Consider the following 20,763-nt stretch of genomic DNA (forward strand, 5'->3'; position numbering starts at 1 on the left):
TCTTTACACTCGTCCCATTAACAGCATCCTAAGTTCAGAAGAAACATTAAAGCTGATCCTGCTGACAAAGCAGAATGAACTCATGCTGGAAGTTGAAAAGTAAGGCATGAGTTTGAGAGTCTTTTGAAATAGCTAAAATAACGCCATCCAATACCATAAAATTCGAACAAAGCAGACGCCATTGAGTCGACTCCAACTCATGGAGACCCCACGTGTGTCAGAGTAGAACTGTGCTCCAAGGGTGTTCAGTGGCTGATTTTTTAAATAGATCACCAGGCCTTTCTTCTGTGTCATCTCTGGTGGAGTTGAACATCCAACCTTTGGGTTAGCAGCTGGGGGTGTTAACTATTTACATCACCCAGGGATGACACCATAGAAGTTTGAAGCCATGGAGTTTTGCACCTTAGATTCTTCAAAGACAGACCACCAGGCTGGAAAATTATGAAGAGTTGCAAGAGAGAAGGATTGTTTTATGGAAATTGTAGATGGAGAGACCAAGGTCCCTATAGATTCTGAAACAGACTTATAAAACTAAACATTGAGACACACGCACGCATACACAAACAAGTCCCCCTCGTCAGCCTGTGGTTGCCATCTGGGGTGACGGATTGCTCTCAGATCCCTGTTCCTGGTTGGCGCAAACCAGGCCAAGTACAAGAGTTAATAGCAGGATCTTCCTCTCATTGGTGACTGTTGGTCCCTTTGCTGAAGGGTGGGTCACTGGTCTGAGACTATCTCAGCTTGTGACACTTTTTTTTTTATACTATTGTTCTGTTTGTGTGGGATACAAACAGCCAGTTTCCTTCAGTCCTGACACTGTGACTAAGAGTGCTTTCTCTTAACATCCTGGTTGGCAGAGATGGTGTTTTTTTATTAATGAGATTAGCTTTAACCGAAGATTGAGTTGACATGGACAATTGACCTTTAAAGTAAATAAAAAAAAATTTTTTTTTTTTTTTTTTAAGTAAATAAAAATATACTAGCATGCAATACATGAGAGGTGCTTCAGGGACAGTGATGTTTGTTGTCTCTTATGTCCTGAGTTCTAATACGTGGCATGCAGCACAAAACACGTACCCCAACTCCTGTATCATTTCGTTAACTGAGACGGCATGCTGAAATCTATTTTCTAAAACTAAAAGACCTACTGTCTGGCCACTAAAACTAAAGTGTGGCACCTCTACCAGGAAGCACTGTTATCAAGATGCCTGTCTTTAGTCGTCTAGTGCTGCTATAACAGAAAGACCACAAGGGGATGGCTTTACAAAGAAAAATTAATTTTCTCACAGTCTACAAGGCTAGAAGTTCAAATTCAGGATGCCAGCTCCAGGAGAAGGCTTTCTCTCTCCGTCGGCTTTCTCATCAATCTTGCCCCAGACTAGGAGCTTCTCTGCACAGGGACCCAGGGTCCAAAGGACGTGCTTTGCTCCCAGTGCTGCTTTCTTGGTGGTATGAGGTCACCAACTCTCTGCTTGCTTCCCTTTCCTTTTTATCTCTTGAGACAAAAAAGGTGGTACAGGCCACACCCCAGGGAAACTCCCTTTACATTGGATGTGACCCGGGTAAGGGTGTTACGATTCCACCCTAATCCTCTTTAACATAAAATTACAATCACAAAATGGAGTACAGCCACACAATACTGGAAACCATGGCCCAGCCAAATTGATACACACATTTTTGGGGGCCATAATCCAATCCATGACAATGCCCATCAAAAACACTAGCTGCCGTTGAGTCGCCTCCAACTCTCCGCAGCCCTGTGAGTGTGTCAGAGTTTAACTGTGCTCCACGCGGTTTTCCAAGTCTGATTTTCTAGAAGCAGGTCACGAGGACTTTCTTCCAGTGCACCTCTGGGTGGAGTCGAACCTCCAACCTTTGTGTTTGCAGCCGAGTGCATCAAGCGTTTGCGCTACCCAGGGACATCATCTTTAAATCCTGCAAAATGTTTCTGCCAAGAACAAATTCTTACTTCTTCTTCTTTTTTTTTTTGAGTTAAATTTGGTGTTATTTCAATTGTTTTAGTTACACATTTAAAATGTACCTTTTATAAGCACTGACAGATGCATGTAGCTATAAAGTCTTTTCTGCAATCCGCATGATGAACATATATACCCTCACCCTCAAAAGAATCCTCATACCTCATCTGTGTGCCTGACCCAGGCCAAGGGCTGCCATCTTCCCGTCAAACGTCATGTTTTTTGGGAACACTCAGAGGTGGCAAACAGCCCAGGCAAACCATTAAATGCTAAATACGAACACCAGAGGCACCATCCCGCCCCTTCTCTCAAGCTTTCTGGGTAGAATCCTTCATGTCTGAGGGCTGCCACGAAGCCAATGCCTGCCATACGAAACGGCACAGTGGTTAAACACTCAGCTGCTAACCGAAAGGTTGGCTGTTCAAACCCACCAGCCGCTGTACAGGAGAAATATGTGGCAGTCTGCTTCCAGAAAGATTTATAGCCTTGGAAGCCCTGTGGGGCAGTTCTGCCCTGTCCTATAGGTCTCTGTGCGTTGGAATCAACGCGACGGTAGTGGTTCTTTTTGACAGGGAAAAAGAAGTTAAAAAAAAATTCCTTTGACTCTCCACAACCTTCCTAGTCCCCAGTAAGCTTTTAGGCATCAATCAAAATATGGAACTGGCTAGTTATGATATCCTACCCACACGAAAGGGCAGCTCCTAGTAAGAAAGGGATCATCTTGTCCTCTTCCACTGTTTACCTTAGGTTTTCTCTTCATGTGTTTGTGTTTCTGTTTAATTAGTTTCTGTTTGTTTTTTGTCTTTAATTTCAGTGTGTATGTTTGTTTTACTGAAAGACGGACATTTTATTTCATCTGTGGTATTTTAGTCATAGTCAGCCTCCTGACATGGTCCTTTCTCAAAATATTTATTTCCAATTTCATATGAATTGCTACTTTTTTTTTCCCTCTGAGTTATTGTTGAATCCCAGCTCATCCCATGTTTTTTTTTTTAATTGTGCTTTAAATGAAGATTTAGAGAGCAAATAGTTTCTCATTATATACATATTGTTTTGTGGCATTGGTTGCCAACCCTGCAAAGTGTCAGCACTCTCCCCTTCTTGACCTTGGGTTCCCCATTTCCATTTGTCCAGCTTTTCTGTCCTCTCCTGTCTTCTTGTTCTTGCCCCTGGGCTGGTATGCCCATTTAATCTCACATACGTGGTTGAACTACACATGTTATTGTTTGTTTTATAGGTCTGTTTAATCTTTGGCTGCATGGTGAACCTCAGGAGTGACTTCAGCACTGAGTTATAAGGGTGTCTGGAGGCATACTCTCAGGGTTTCTCCAGTCTCTCTCAGACCAGTAACTCTGGTCTTTTTTCGTGAGTTAGAATTTTGTTCTACATTTTTCTCTAGCTCTGTCCAGGACCCTCTATTGTGATCCCTGTCAAAGCAGTCAGTGGTGGTAGCCAGGCACCATCTAGTTGTCCCAGACTTGAGAAAGATACCTGGACATACTGCCTATCTTAGTTATCTAGTGCTGCTATAACAGAAATGCCACAAGGAGGTGGCTTCAACAAACAGAAATGTATTCTCTCAAAGTCTAGGAGGCTAGAACCACAAATTCAGGGTGCCAGCTCCAGGGGAAGACTTTGTCTCTCTGTTGGCTCTAGGGGTAGGTCCTTGTCATCAAGCTTCCTCTGGTCTCGGAGCTGCTCAGCATAGGGGCTCTGGGTCCAAAGGCCATGCTTTGCTCCCTGCTCTTCTTTCTTCGTGAAATGAGGTCACTCTCCTCTCTGCTCAATTTTCTCTTTTACATCTCAAAAGATATTGACTCAAGATATAACTTAATCCTGTAGACTGAGTCCTGCTCATTAACATAACTTCCTCTAATCCTACCTCATTAACATCATAGAGGTTAGGATTTACAATACATAGGAAAATCATATCAGATGACAAAATGGTGGACTACATTGACTAAGGCAAGGCCATGGAAGCTTCATACAAAAAAAAAAAAACCCTTTGCCATCAAATTGATTCCAATGCATAGGAATCCTATAGGACAGAGTTGAACTGCCCCACAGAGTTTCCAAGGAACACGTGGTGGAATTGAACTGCCAGCCTTTTGGTTAGAAGCTGTAGCCCTTAACCATTACACCACCAGCGTTTCCTTGAAGCTTCATAGACACATCCAAACTCCCTGAGGGACCAAATTACCAGACTGAGAGCTGAGGACCATGGTCTTGGGGAACATCTACCTCAATTGTCATGATGTAGTTTATAAAGAAAATGTTCTATGTCTTACTTTGGTGAGTAGTGTCTGGGATGTTAGAAACTTGTGAGCAGCCATCTAAGATACTCCACTGGTCCCACCCCTTCTGGAGCAATGGAGAATGAAGATTAGCCCAAAGGACCAATGGAGCACATCTACCACGGCGTCCACCACTGAGTCCAGCACAATAGATGGGGTCTAGTTACCACCACTGACTGCTCTGACAGGGATCACAATAGGGGGTTCTGGACAGAGCTGGGGAAAAACGTAGAACAAAATTCTAACTCACAATAAAAGACCAGGGTTGCTGGGCTGATGGAGAATGGAGAAACTCCAAGAGAATGACCCCTGGACATGCTTTTAATTCAGTGATGAAGTCACTCCTGAGGTTCACCCTTCAGCCAAAGATTAGAAAGGCCCATAAAACAAAACAAGACTAAATGGGCACACCAGCTAAGGGTCAAGGACCAGAAGACAGGAGGGGCCAGGAAAGCTGAAAACAGGGATTCCAAGGTCAATAGGGGGAGAGTGTTGACATGTCATGGTGTTGGCAACCAAGGTAACAATATAATACGTGATTAATTGTTTAATGAGAAAACTATTTGCTCTGTAAACCTTCATCTAAAGTACAAGAAAATAGGAAAAATTCCCCTTTTCAGCCAAAGATTAGACAGGCCTGTAAAACAAACAACAACACAGGTGAGGAACCTGCTTCTTACTTCATTCAAGTATAGGAGACCAAACGGGCAGCTCCTGCCAAAAAGCCAGACCAGAAGGCAGGAGGGAACAGGAATGGCACAAATGGATACAGTGTAACCTGACCCTACAAAAGCCAGCAAATTGCCACTAGCCATTAAATGAGCCCAAGCCAGATTTGGCCCACCCCACACATGCAGAAGGTCCAGCTATGACCACTAATTCACCTCAACAGAGGATGAAGCAACAGAAAGGAAATCATTACCCAGACCCTATTCCCAAGTGGGAGGTCCGACAAGAAGCATGTCACCTCCTGATTCCTGGCTGCCTTCTAGAGTTTTCCCTTTTGCAGCATGACTGCAAGGCAGCCACCTTGTACTATGACACAGCAATTCCACTCCTAGATGTTTACCAAGAGAAAAAAAAAATCTATGTCAACACGAACGCTAGAACAGAAAGATTCCTAGAGAAGTTTTTCACAGTAACCACAACATGGCAACAACACAATAGGGAGAACGTATACATTGTCATCTGTCTAAACAATGTAATACTGCCTGGCAATGAAAAAACAGGGGTCTGCTGATACATGCAGCCATGTGGATAAATTTTGGAAGCATGATGCTGAATAAAAGCAGCCAGTCTAAAGGACAATATTCTGTGTAGTTTCATTTTGTGAAAACTGTAGAACAGGCAAGAAAAAGCACAACGGCGATCAACCATAATGAGATGGATAGGTGGTTAAAGGAAAGGGAACTGGGGGCTTTCGGGGCTGAAAAGAAAGTTCTATATCTTGAATGTGGTGTTGATTACACAGGTGTAGACATCTGTCAAAGTTGAACTATGTCCCTCAAAAGGGTGTATTTTATTACATGGAAATTACACCCTGGTGATGCAGTGGTTAAAGCAGTTGGCTGCTAATCAAAAGGTCAGCTATTAGAACCCACCAGTCACTCAACAGGACACAGATGTTGCGCTCAGCTGCCACAAAGATTTATAGCCTTGGAAACTCTGTGGAGCAGTTCTACTCTGTCCTGTAGGGTCGCTACAAGTCAGAACCAACTCAGTAGCAACGGGCTTCTTCTTTTTTTTTTTAATAACTCAATAAAGCTTATTTAAAACAGCTGTGTCCACATGCAAAGTCAGTTAAAAATAGAAGGCAGCATAAATTGTAGAAATGACAAAGAAAAAGATAATCTGTGATCTTAAAACAATTACAGAAAACTGATAGATATTTTATCGGGGGAGGTGTCTATGAAGCTCACCTATCTCAACAAGCCATGAGCACCTTTGTTTATTTTCATAGAACCCTTGTTCTTAGTGTTTTCAATGTTGGTTTTTGTTTAATCCTTCAAGCTATGTGTCTGTGTTTGGAGATGTGTGTGTCTGTGTATGAAACAGAGAGAAAGAGAGAGAGAAATCTCAAATTTCTGAAATTATTTCATTTGGTTTAAGTAAATTTCCATTGATATGTTGTTGTCATTGTTAGGTGCCATCGAGTCGGTTCTGACTCGTAGTGACCCTATGCACAACAGAACGAAACACTGGTCCTGAGCCATCCTTACAATTGTTGCTATGCTTGAGCTCATTGTTGCAGCCACTGTGTCAATCCACCTCATTGAGAGTCTTCCTCTTTTCCACTGACCCTGTACTCTGGCAAGCATGATGTCCTTCCCCAGGGACTCATCCCTCCTGACAACATGTCCAAAGTATGTAAGACCCAGTCTCACCATCCTTGCCTCTAAGGAGCATACTGGCCCCACATCTTCAAGACAGATTTGTTTGTTCTTTTGGCAGTCAGTGGTATATTCAACATTCTTCACCAACACCATAATTGAAAGGCATCAACTCTTCTTTGGTCTACCCTATTCACTGTCCAGCTTTCACATGCATATGATGTGATTGAAAATACCATGGCTTGGGTCAGGTGCACCTTAGTCTTCAAGGTGACATCTTTGCTCTTCAACACTTTGAAGAGGTCCTTTGCAGCAGATTTGCCCAATGCAATGCATCTTTTGATTTCTTGATTGCTGTTTCCATGGCTGTTGATTGTGGATCCAAGTAAAATGAAATCCTTGACAACTTCAATCCTTTCTCCATTTATCATGATGTTGCTCATTGGTCCAGTTGTGAGGATTTTTGTTTTCTTTATGTTGAGGTGTAATCCATACTGAAGGCTGTGGTCTTTGATCTTCATTAGTAAATGCTTCAAGTCCTCTTCACTTTCAGCAAGCAAGGTTGTGTCATCTGCATAATGCAGGTTGTTAATGAGTCTTCCTCCAAACCTGATGCCCCGTTCTTCTTCATATAGTCCAGCTTCTTGGATTATTTGTTCAGCGTACAGATTAAATAGGTATGGTGAAAGAATACAACCCTGACGCACACCTTTCCTGACTTTAAACCAACCAGTATTCCCTTGTTCTGTCTGAACAACTGCCTCTTGATCCATGTAAAGGTTCCTCATGAGCACAATTAAGCATTCTAGAATCCCATTCTTTGCAATGTTACCCATAATTTGTTATTATCCACACAGTTGAATGCCTTTGCATAGTCAATAAAACACAGGTAAACATCCTTCTTTGTTCTCTGCTTTCAGCCAGGATCCATTTGACATCAGCAATGATATCCCTGGTTCCATGTTCTCTTCTGAAACTGGCCTGAATTTCTGGCAGTTCCCTGTCGATATACCGCTGCAGTTGTTTTTGAATGATCTTTAGCACAATTTTGCTTGCGTGTGATATTAATGATATTGTTCTATAATTTCCACATTCGGTTGGATCACCTTTCTTGGGAATAGGCATAAATATGGATCTCTTCCAGTCAGTTGGCCAGGAAGCTGTCTTCCATATTTCTTGGCATAGATGAGTGGGCACCTCCAGCACTGCGTCTGTTTGTTGAAACATCTCAATTGATATTCCATCAATTCCTGGAGCCTTGTTTTTCACCAGTGCCATCAGAGCAGCTTGGACTTCTTCCTTCAGTACCATCGGTTCCTGATCATATGCCACCTCTTGAAATTGTTGAATATCGACTAATTCTTTTTGGTATAATGACTCTGTGTATTCCTTCCATCTTCTTTTGATGCTTCCTGCGTCATTTAATATTTTCCCCATGGAATCCTTCACTATTGCAACTCGTGGCTCAAATTTTTTCTTCAGTTCTTTCAGCTAGAGAAGTGTCGAGCGTTTTCTTCCCTTTTGGTTTTCCATCTTCAGCTCTTTGCACATGTCATTATAATACTTTACTTTGTCTTCTCAAGAGGCCCTTTGAAATCTTCTGTTCAGTTCCTTTAGTTTATTAATTCTTCCTTTTGCTTTAGCTGCTCGATGCTCAACAGCAAGTTTCAGAGTCTCCTCTGACATCCACCTTGGTCTTTTCTGTCTTTCCTGTCTTTTCAGTGACCTCTTGCTTTCTTCATGGATGATGTCCTTGATGTCATTCCACAACTCGTCTGGTCTTCGGTTGCTAATATTCAATGCGTCAAATCTATTGTTGAGATGGTCTCTAAATTCAGGTGGGATATACTCAAGGTCATATTTTGGCTCTTGTGGACTTGCTCTGATTTTCTTCAGTTTCAGCTTGAACTTGCATATGAGCAATGGATGGTCTGTTCCACAGTCGGCCCCTGGCCTTGTTCTGACTGATGATATTGAGCTTTTCTACCGTCTCTTTCCACAGATGCAGTCAGTTCGATTTCTGTGTGTTCCATCTGGCGAGGTCCATGTGCATAGTCTCCATTTATGTTGGTGAAAGAAGATATTTGCAATGAAGAAGTCGTTGGTCTTGCAAAATTCTGTCATTCAATCTCTGGCATTGTTTCTATCACCAAGGCCATATTTTCCAACTACTGATACTTCTTCTTTGTTTCCAACTTTTGCATTCCAATTGCCAGTAATTATCAATGCATCTTGATTGCATGTTCAATCAATTTCAGACTGCAACAGCTGATAAAAATCTTCTATTTCTTCATCTTTGGCCCTAGTGGTTGGTGGGTAAATTTGAATAACAGTCGTATTAACTGGTCTTCCTTGTAGGCGTATGGATATTATCCTATCACTGACAGTGTTGTACTTCAGGATAGATCTTGAAACATTCTTTTTGACAATGAATGCAACACCATTCCTCTTTGAGATGTCTTTCCCAGCAGAGTAGACTATATGATTGTCCAATTCATAATGGCCAATACCAGTCTATTTCAGCTCACTAATGCCTAGGATATATATGTTTATGTGTTCCATTTCATTTTTGACGATTTCCAATTTTCCTAGATTCATACTTCTTACATTCCAGGTTCCAATTGTTACTGGATGTTTGCAGCTGTTTCTTCTCATTTTGAGTCATGCCACATCAGCAAATGAAGGTCCCAGAAGCTTTACTCCATTCACATCATTAAGGTCTACTCTACTTTGAGGAGGCAGCTCTTCCCCAGTCACCTTTTGAATGCCTTCCAACCTGGGGGGCTCATCTTCTGGCATGATATCAGACAATGTTCTGCTGCTATTCATAAGGTTTTCACTGGCTAATGCTTTTTAGAAGTTGACTCCCGGGTCCTTCTGCCTAGTCTGTCTTAGTCTGGAAGCTCAGCTGAAACCTGTCCTCCATGGGTGATCGTGCTGTTATCTGAACACTGGTGGCATAGCTTCCAGCATCACAGCAACATTTAAGCCCCCACAGTTCGACAAATTGACCTAATATAAGTGGTCAACCAAAAACCTCAGAATTAAATTTGAGGAGGCGGGGCCAAGATGACAGAGTAGCCAGATGCTTCCTCTGGTCCGTGTTACAACAAAGATCCCCCAAAACAAGTGAATTGATTATATATGACAATCCAGGAGCCCTGAATGTTAGAGACAAAGTTGGAGAGTCAGACTGAGCAGCATGGGCTGGAAGAGACAGGTCAGAAGCAGTGAGGATTTGCCAGACCTGATGTGACCAGCACCCTACAGGCTGGATTGGCCAGCACACTTGGGCTGAGGCAAGCAGTAGCTCTCAGAATGCATTTTACACACCAGGAGAAACCAAGAAGTGGAAAGTCTGCTCAAGTATCCGGGACTGGTGAAAGATAAATACCAGCGTCTAACCTACTGTACAGATCAGAAAAACTCTTACCCCTACGGGAAGTGCCTCTCTCTCATTTGCCTGCCCCCTTCCTGCTCTGCTCCAGGACCCAGTCTGGCTTCAGTGATCACCACACCTCTTTGGCCAGAAGTAGGACCTGTCCCGTACCCTGAGCCGTTCTCTCAGCTTCAGAGAGGAAACAAATTAACCAACAGAAAAAAATAATCTGCCAGCTCCCCTAAGCCAGCAACTCAGGGCAGGCACAGTCCCTTTGCCTAGGCACAGGCATAAGGGGTCCATGGGCTTTGAATGGCTTTCACTCCTGCATAGACTTTTGTGGGCCCATATCAGCAGCATAGGTACTCATTAGCATAGTGCAACAGGGTGTATACCTAAAGCCTAATTTCACCTGCAACAGCTAAGTGGCAGATTCATGACATTTGACACTGCCCTTGCCTATTAAGCAGGGTCCTCACCTACCCACATCAGGGGCCTGAGGACTGGTGGCTCCACCTACTCTGCCTAACCACCCATGACAGGGGTCCAAGAGTAAGTGGTGCCTCCCAGACCTTATAGCCAACAGCACTGGGTGACCATAATCCAGCTGCAAAACCCACCCACCCACATGCTCTAGGGAACAGGGACACTCCTTCCACCCAGACACTCATGGGCAGCAGTCAGCCCCCTGCCTCACTTAGCACACAACCCCCTACTGCAGCCAGATACCTGTGCCTACTCCAATCACCCCGTCCCTCAAGGACTGTAGGTGAGAGCATGCACCACACACTTGGTGACTGACCACCTGGACACCTGAGCTGAATCCATACAAGAAAAGTGAACGGACTCCTCGGCTCACATACCTAGTAACAGCTCTAACTACCTGATGACAGGACATGAGAGCTTCAAAGACACCAATAATCAAACTAGCTCACTCAAGCAGCCTATCCGAGTATATCAAAACAAAACAAGAAGCTAGGACACAGTAAGCAAACATAAACTAAATAAATATAGTAACTTATTGATGGCTCAGAGACATCAGGCATTATCCGATCACATAAAAAGGCAGACCATGATGGCTTCAGTAAGCTCCCAAAACAAAGAACCAAGAAACCTCTGGAGGAAGATAATATTTTGGAATTACCAGAGGTAGCATTCAAAAAATTAATATACAGAGCTTTTCAAGAGATCAGGAAGGAGATCAGGCAAAACTCAGACCAAGCCGAGAAACACAGAGACGAAGCAACAGCGGAACTTAAGAAGGTTATACAAGAGTATGACGACAAATTTAACAGGCTTCAAGAATCCACAAAGAGACAGCAAATAGAAATCCAAAAGATTAACAATAAAATTTCAGAATTAAACAACTCGGTAGAAAGTCAAAGGAGCGGAATTGAGGCAATGGAATTCAGAATTAGTAAAATTGAAGATAAAGCACTTCACACCAACTTATTTGAGGAAAAATCAGATAAAATAATTAAAAAAATGGGGAAACCCTAAGAATTATGTGGGACTCTATCAAGAGGAATAACCTACAAGTGACTGGAGTACCAGAATGGGGTGGTGGGGGAGAATAACAGAGAATACAGAGAGAATTGTTGAAGACTTGTTGGCGGAAAACTTCCCTGATATTGTGAAAGATGAGGTGGTATCTATCCAAAAAGTTCATTGAACCCCACACAGGGTAGGTTCCAAAAGAAAATCACCAAGACATATTATAATCAACCTTGCCAAAACCAAAGATAAAGATAGAATTTTAAGAGTGGCTAGGGATAAATGAAAAGTCATCTACAAGGGAGAGTCAATAAGACTAAGCTCTGACTACGCACCAGAAACCATGCAGGCAAGAAGGCAATGGGATGACATATATAAAGCCTTGAATGAAAAAAATTGCCAGCCACAAATTATATATCCAGCTAAACTGTGTCTCAAATATGATGGAGAAATTAGGGCATTTCCACACAGAAGTTTAGGGAATTTGTAAAAAACAAACCAAAATTACAAGAAATACTAAAGGAAGTCCTGCAGTTAGAAAATTGACTATATCAGAACACATGACAGAACAACCAGATATAAACCAAAATAGGGAAGTAAAAATAAATAAATAAAAGCTAAAACACCGAAAACAGGGAAACAGAGACATAAACATGTAAAAGATGACAACATTAAAACAAAAAAGGGACTAAATAATGTAGTCATAGAAATTTTATATGAAGAGGAAGTCAAGGTGATATCAAGAAATAAAAGTTTGGTTTAAACTTAGAAAAATAGGGGTAAATATTAAGGCAACCACAAAGGAAACTAATAACCCTACACATCAAAATAAAAAAAAATAAGAAAAATATAAAGACTCAGCAAATACAAAATCAATAACAGTGAAAAAGATGAAAAGAAAATACATAAAGAGAAATGACTCAGCAGAGAAAATTAAGTGGAACAAAGAAACTGTCAGCAACCTTGATATTTACTGTTATCTTCCTAGATTTCAACCAGTTTATTATTACTTGGCATGGCCTTGCTTTCTCCTCCATCAGAAAATTCTATACCTACACTGTTTATTCCCTCTTTTATTGTTCCGACGTGGTTGTCATTTACAGATTAACCTCTCTGGTTCCCTGTTGTAATTCTTTTGGTTTGGGGTAGTGCTTGGGAGTTCATTTCCTAGGTTGGTATCTGGCTGGTACAATCTTGTGTCCTAGATTCAGGTTGTGGTCTGATGTTGCTTATTCTCAGACCAAAGGACTCCTTTTAATAATTCTTGTAAGTTTGATTTGGTTTTTGCAAATTTCTGATATCTGGAAATGTCCTAATTTCACCATCATATTTGAATGAGAGTTTTGCAGGCTATATTATTCTTGGTTGGCAGTTTTTTTCTTTCAATGTCTTACATATGTTATCTCATTGCCTTCTTGCTTGCATGATTTCTGCTGCATAATCAGAGTTAGTCTTATTGTTTCCCCTCTATATATGACTTCATTTTTTTCAAGCTACTCTCAAGATTCCTTCTTTGTCTTTAGTTTTAGCAAGTGTGATTATAATATGCCTTAGCGATTTTCTTTTGGGGCCTATCCTACATGGGGTTCATGGAGCTTCTTGGATGGTCAGCCTTTCATCTTTCATATTAGGGAAGTTTTCTGTCAGTAATTCATCAATGATCCTCTCTGTGTTTTCCATTTTCTCCCCCTGTTCTGGAACTCTGATCACAAGCAAATTTTTGTGTTAGAGTGTATCCCACATCATTCTCAGGGTTTCTTCATTCTTTTTTCTGATTTTTCCTCAGAGTTACATTGAACCGTTTGTATTCAGTTTTGCTGATCCTGTCTTTCACTGTTTGAAACCTGCTCCTCAGTCCTTCTATGACACTGTCCATTTCTGAAATCCTGTTTATCTTTTGGATTTCTAATTGCTTTTTTTGTATGATTTCTAGTTTTGAATTTATTTTGTCATTTAGTTCCTGTATTATTTTCCTGAATTCTTCCATTATTTTGTTTGTATTTTCCATAAATTTTTCTGCCCTTTCCATTAATTTGTTTATTTTTTCTCATTTTTGCCTGTTTTTGCTTCAACTCTTGGATAGCTCTGAATATTAGGGATTTGAATTCCCTATCACATAGTTCAAGTGCCTTTTCTTCTACTGGAAAGTCATCTGGTGTTTTATTTTGGATGCCTACTGGAACCATCCTTTACTGTTTTTTATATGTTTTGATATTGTCTGCTGTCTTTGGGACATTCAGTAGTCATTTTCTTCATTCGTTGATTGCAGGTCTGTTTGTTTTGTCCTGCTTTTTTTTTGTTTTATTTACTTTTGTCTGAGCAGTAGTGCTGTGTGTTCTTTGTAGTTTGCTTGGCTGTGCTCACGATACTTTTCACCTCCTTGTCCAATGGGAGGAGCCAGTTGCTCAACTATGGTGCAGTACGGCAGGTCCAGCTGAAGGGGAGTGGATGGTATGGGTTGTTTGTGGCATGTACTTGGGCAGACAGGGTGGGCTGGAAATCAGTGCACAGCATGTTCTGGTATGCTGTGCCTGTGCTACTTGGGAGTGTGATAGTCAGTGCACAGTGTGGGTAGGCAGGAATGAAGGGGGACGTTGTGATGTGTGGAGCTAAGACGAATACAAGACAGAAGAGAGAGAGAGAGAGAGGAGAGAGAAAAACAAACAAACAAACAAAAAAGTGATAAGGGAGCTTATCATTGGCATACAGAGATTAAAAAAAATTTTTTTGGATTAGAAACTGAGAAATGGAGAAAAACAAAAAGAGGAAAAAAGAAATAAAAAGGGAAAAAGAGAAAATAATGAATAAGTAAAAATTGAAAAAAAAAAAAAAAAAGGAAAGCCCACTGGTGCAGCTGTGAGGGGTGGCTCCCAGGCCATGCAGTACAGCCTGGCTAGAAGAGGTACAGCTGCCACACAGATCCAGGTACTCAGGAGACTGGAAAAGAAAGTAAGTATAGAGAGATGACAAACTGAGAAAGGAAGAAAGATAAAATAGAAAAAAAAAAAAAAGAAAGAAATTCCCCCAAGAATCCCACTGGCCTGGCTGCATGCACCAGGACAGTCGCTCCCAAGTCATACAGTACACCCTGACTAGACGGGGCTTCCAAGGTTTGAAAAGAAAAAGAAAGAAAGAAAGAAAAAAACAAAAACAAAACCCTGGGACTCCCATAACCTGGGGCACAGGCCAGGGAAGAGTTCCCCAGTTGAGTAGTATTTCACAGCCTTTCGAGGAGGAACAAAGATGTCACCTGGATCCAGGTGTTCAAGAGAAAAGAGGGGGAGGTGGTGACAGGTACAGAAGAAAACAAAAGAAGCGGAAAAAAACAACATCAGCAATAAAGAACACTCGGGGAGCTGGCCAGTGTGGGTGGGGCAAATACAAGTGACAGGAGGCCGAAGCCAGTGCCTCCCAGCCAAGACACTGCAGTTGACAGGAGCCAGAGGAGGCTGAGCAGAGTAGATTAAAGGTGGGGGGATGTGTACATTGCTGATTACTGGGTGCTCTGTCTCCTGCTGGGAGCTCTGTGAAGCTGCTTTCCTGTACTCCCTGTCCACCAACCTCCAGTGTGGGCTGGGCGAATTCAAGCAGCAGGGATCCTGCACTTCCTAGCCAGCCAAGTGACTGCAGCCAGCAGGGGGGAGAAGGATGAGGGGTGGGAAAGTGTATATCACTGGTTATTGGGTGCTCCATCCCTTGCTGGCAGCTCTGTGAAGCTGCTTTCCCATGTTCCCAGTCCACCAACCTCCAACAGGAGTCCAAGATGGCGAATCTGTGCTGCGTTAGCTGATAGGGGACCTCCACGTGTATCTCTGTTCTCTGTTAGTTTCTTATTACATTCAGTGCTTGGCTGAATTCTTAATCTCTTCATTTGATGCTTAGGGTTCCAGGATTGACGTTTGTCTCTGTTTTACTTAGTTTTTCAGGTCTTTGCTGTAGAGGCACAGTGCAGTGCTTCCATCCATAGTGCAAAGTTGGATGGAAATCCTCTGATACAATTTTCTTATGTGTTGTAAACCCCACCTTCATGATACACCATGTGTCTGTCAGTTTGTCGTACTGTGGGGCTTGTGTGTTGCTGTGATGTTGGAAGCGATGCCACTGGTATTCAAATAACAGCAGAGTCATCCTCATCCATGGCAGACAGTTTTCAGCTGACCTTCCAGACTAGGAAGAAAGGCCTGGCAGTCTACTTCCGAAAAAGAATTAGCCAGCAAAAACCTTATGAATAGCAATGGAATAATGTCTGATACAGTGCCAGAAGATGAGCTCCCCAGGTTGGAAGGCACTCAAAAGATGACTGAGAAAAAGCTGCCTCCTCAAAGTAGAGTCGACCTTAATGATGTGGATGGAGTAAAGCTTTCAGGACCTTCATTTACTGATGTGGCACGACTCAAAATGAGAAGAAACAGCTGCAAATATTCATTAATAATCAGAACATGGAATGTGTGAAGTATGAATCTAGGAAAATTGGAAGTCTTCAAAAATGAAACGGAATGCGTAAAGATTGATATCCTAGGCATTAGTGAGCTGAAATGGACTGGTATTGGCCATTTTCAATCAACAATCATATGGTCTACTATACTGGGAATGACAACTTGAAAAGGAACGGCATTACATTCATTGCCAAAAAGAACATTTCAAGCTCTATCCTGAAGTACAATGCTGTCAGTTATAGGATAATACCCATACGCCTACAAGGAAGACCAGTTAATATGACTGTTATTCAAATTTACACACCAACTACTACGGCCAAAGATGAAGAAACTGAAGATTTTTAGCAACTATAGCAACTGAAATTGATCAAACATGCAATCAGGATGCACTGATAATTACCGGTGATTAGAATGCAAAAGCTGGAAACAAAGACAAAGGATCGGTAGTTGGAAAATATGGCCTCAGTGATAGAAACGATGCCAGAGATCGCATGGTAGAATTTTGCAAGACTAATGACTTCTTCCTTGCAAATACCTTTTTTCATCAATATAAACAGCTACTATACATATGGACCTCGCCATATGGAATACACAGGAATGAAATCAACTACATCTGTGAAAGGACATGATGGAAAAGCTCAATTTCATCAGTTGGAACAAGCCCAGGGGCTGATTGTGGAACAGACCATCCATTGCTCATATGCAAGTTCAAGTTGAACTGAAGAAAATTAGAGCAAGTCCACTAGAGCCAGAGTACTACTCTGAGCATATTTCACCTGAATTTAGAGGGCATCTCAAGAACAGATTTGACATGTTGAACTCTAATGACCAAAGACAAGACCAGTTGTGGAATGATATCAAGGACATCATACATGAAGAAACAAGAGGTCATTAAAAAGACTAGAAAGAAAGAAAAGACAAAAGCAGATGTCAGAAGAGACCCTGAAATTGCTCTTGAACGTCAAGTGTTATAGCAAAAGGAAAAAAAATGATGACATAAAAGTGCTAAACATAAGGTTGCAAAGTATGTATCAAGAAGACAAAGTAAAGTATTGTGATGACATGGGCAAAGACCTGGAGATAGAAAACCAAAAGGGAAAAACATGCTCTGCATTTCTCAAGGAGCTGCAGCAGTACATCAACAGGGAACTCCCAGAAATTCAAGCCAGATTTAGAAGAGGCCGTGGAACCAAGGCATCAGTGCTGATGTCAGATGGATCCTGGCTAAAAGCAGAGTATACTAGAAATATGTTTACCTGTGTTTTATTGACTATGCTAAGGTTTTGGACTGTGTGAATCATAACGAATTATTGATAACACTGCGGAGAATGGGAATTCCAGAACATTTAATTGTGCTCATGAGGAAACTTTACATAGATCAAGAGGCAGTTGTTCGGACAGAACAAGGGGATACCGATTGGTTGAAAGTCAAGAAAGGTGTGCATCAGGATTGTATTCTTTCACGATACCTATTCAACCTATATGCTGAACAAATAATCCGAGAAGCTGGACTATATGAAGAAGAATGGGGCATCAGGATTGGAGGAAGACTCATTAACAACCTGTGTTATGCAGATGACACAATCTTGCTTGCTGAAAGTGAAGAGGACTTGAAACACTTACTAATGAAGATCAGTGACCACTATCTTCAGTGTGGATTACACCTCAACATAAAGAAAACTAAAATCCTTACAACTGAACCAATAAGCAACATCATGATAGAAATGAAGAAAAGATTGAGGTTGTCAAGGATTTTATTTTATTGGGATCCTCAATCAACACCCATAGAAACAGCAGTCGAGAAATCAAAAAACACATTTCATTGGGCAAATCCGCTGCCAAAGACCTCTTTAAAGTGTTGAAAAGCAAAGATGTCATTTTGAGAGCTAAGGGGCGACTGACCCAAGCCACAGCATTTTTAATCCCCTCTTATGCATGGGAAAACTGGACAATGAATAAGGAAGAGTGAAGAAGAATTGATGCATTTGAATTATGGTGTTGGCAAAGACTTTTGAGTATCCCATGGATTGTCAAAAGAATGAACAAATCTGTCTTGGAAGAGGTACAACCAGAATGGTCCTTAGAAGCAAGGATGGTGAGACTACGTTTCACATACTTTGGACGTGTTATCAGGAATGAACAGTCCCCGGAGAATTACATCATTTTCAGGGACAAAGGGAAATATCCTCAATGAGACAGATTCACACAGTGGCTACAAAAATCGGCTGAGGTATAGTAACAAATGTGTGTATGGCACAGGACCAGGCAGTGTTTTGTTCTGTTGTGCACAGGTTTGCTATGAATCAGAAGCAACTGGATGGCACCTAACAACAACAACAATGTGATATTAACCAGGCAGGATTACAGGAAGTTATGTTAATGAGGCAGGATACAATCTACAGGATTAGATTTTATCTTGAGTCAATCTCTTTTGTGATATAAATGAGAAAAGTGAGCAGAGAGAAGATGGGCCTCATTCTACCAAGGAAGTAGCACAAGGAGCAGAGTGTGTTCTTTGGACTCAGGGGTCCCAACTCTGAGAAGTTCCTAGATCAGGGGAAGATTGACAACAAGGACCTTCCCCAGAAATAGAAAGCCTTCCCCTAGAGCTGGTGCCCTGAATTCTGACATCTAGCCTCCTAAACTGTGAGAGAATAAACTTCTATTTGTTAAAGCCTTCCACTTTTGGTATTTCTATTATAGCAGCACTAGACAACCAACATAATGCTGCTCTTCTTGGGACCACACTTTGAGTAGCAAGAGGTGAGATTAGCATGTCCCATACTTACCCAACGATGCAAATCACAAAGTCCTCACTCATCCTTCCAACCATCAATCAGTCATTCAAAGATATTTTCTGTGACCCAATTTAGGGTTTCTAGGTTTAGCAAATAAAAATAAAGGATTCTCGGGTGAGTTTCAGATAAACAGCATTTTTTTTTTTTAAATACAAGTATTCCCATGCAGTATGCAAAATTCAAATTTAGCTAGGCATACCATATTTTATCTGGGAGCCCTACCATAGGTTTTTAGCACTGAGGCTACAGTGGAAAAGCATAAGACAAAGACCTGGAGGAGATATCCTCGTGGAAGGATCTGGAATATCAGGAGGAAAGTCAAGGAGGAGAGGAGAGGGTAGGAAGCTTTGAGGGGTTTTAGTTTTAGATCGATGGGCCAGGGAAGGTGGCATTTCAGGCAAGACCTGAAACAGGCACAGACCCAGGCACATGGATGTCTTGAAGAACAGTGCTCCAGAATGAGGGAAGAGCAGATACAAACTCAAAGAGTCTAGGGGCGGGCTGGTTGATGTTGAGAATCACAAAGAATCTGGTGTGCCTACGTCAGAGTTAGGGGGTACAGGTAGTGCTGAAGGAGACATATGGAGAGAGGCAGGAGGGGAGAGAAGAGCAGCAAAAATCATGCAGTGTGTTGTAGGACTTGCAGAACAATGGATTTACTCTCGGTGACAGGAACTTATCCAACACACAGTTAGCAAGGCTGAGTCACAGATTAAGAGACTCAGAATCTCCTGGAGAGGGTAAAGAATGTTGTGTGGTTGACCAGCACTCTAAGCAGTCTTATGATAGTAAGTACAAATTTGAGGACAATGTTAAGGTGACTGGTTGTACCTGTTTGCCCAGGAATGAAGGATTTCGCAGCACTTTTAGGGCTAAAATCAGGAAAGTTCCAAGCAAATGAGTTGATCACCTTCTTTACCCTTAAGTTCAAAACTCAAAGAGAGATGAGAATGATCATTTCTCAGGTCCTTAGAAACAAGAATGTTGGTAGGGAATATTCGAGGAATTAATAAAAAGATTTTCACCTGGAGACTGTCTTAGGCCGAGTTCTCTAGAGAAGCAAAACCAGGAATCTGTATATATATAGAGAGAGAGATTTATATTGAGGAAACACCTCATGTGATTGTAGGTGTTGGAACGTCCTAAGTCTTTGGATCAGAATAGAGTCCTTTCCCAATTCATGGAGCCGCAGAACTGGTGAGCCCAAGATGAGCAGATTAGAGAGCAGGGATCCCACTCATAGGTTATGACAGTCGAGGAATCCTCAAGGTCGGCAGGCAAGACAGCAAGGTTTCTTCTGAGTCAGCCGCAGGGGCTGGCAAACCAAAGACTGGCAGATCAGGGAACAGGACTCTTGCTTGCAGGCCATGAAGATCAGCCAATCCCATGATGGGCAGGTAAGCTACTAGCTCAAATCCCAAGAACCAGAGGTCAGACAAGAGACAACTGCTGGATCCAGAACAACCCAACAACTTTTCCAAGGTGAGCAAGAAGGAAGTAGGTGGTGGAATGTGGAGAGATGAAGGCTGAGGGGGTGGTGAGCAGCCACAGGTCCCACCCCCGCCAGTTCCACTCAGCAGATTCCATCATGGAGGTGATCTCATATCAGGTTTCAGCAGGAAAGTGATCACAATAGTATATAACTGCCAAAACACTGAGAATCATGGCCCAGCCAAGTTGAGACACAATCTTAGCCATCACAGAGACCAAAATAGGCAAGATTTCTGTGGTACCTAGGGACAGAAGCGTTCAACTTTTTTCTAAACTTATTTTAATATTTTACTGTTGAGAATATACACGGCAGAACATCCACCCATTCAACAGTTTCCACATTTATAATTCAGTGACATTGACTACATTCAAGTTGTGCAAACTTTCCCACCTTCCTTTTCCAAATTATTCATCCCCCATTGATTAAACTCCCTGCTCCCTAAATTTCCTATCTCATCCCTCGAGTTACCGTGGTCAGTTTGAGCTCAGAAGCTTGCAGCTTTAGTTAGCAAGTTTTATGTCTTTCAGAATCTCTGTCCTCTATTTTATTGAAGTCAGCGACCTT

This window comes from Loxodonta africana, chromosome X, assembly GCF_030014295.1.
Source record: "Loxodonta africana isolate mLoxAfr1 chromosome X, mLoxAfr1.hap2, whole genome shotgun sequence".
Lineage (NCBI taxonomy): Eukaryota > Metazoa > Chordata > Mammalia > Proboscidea > Elephantidae > Loxodonta > Loxodonta africana.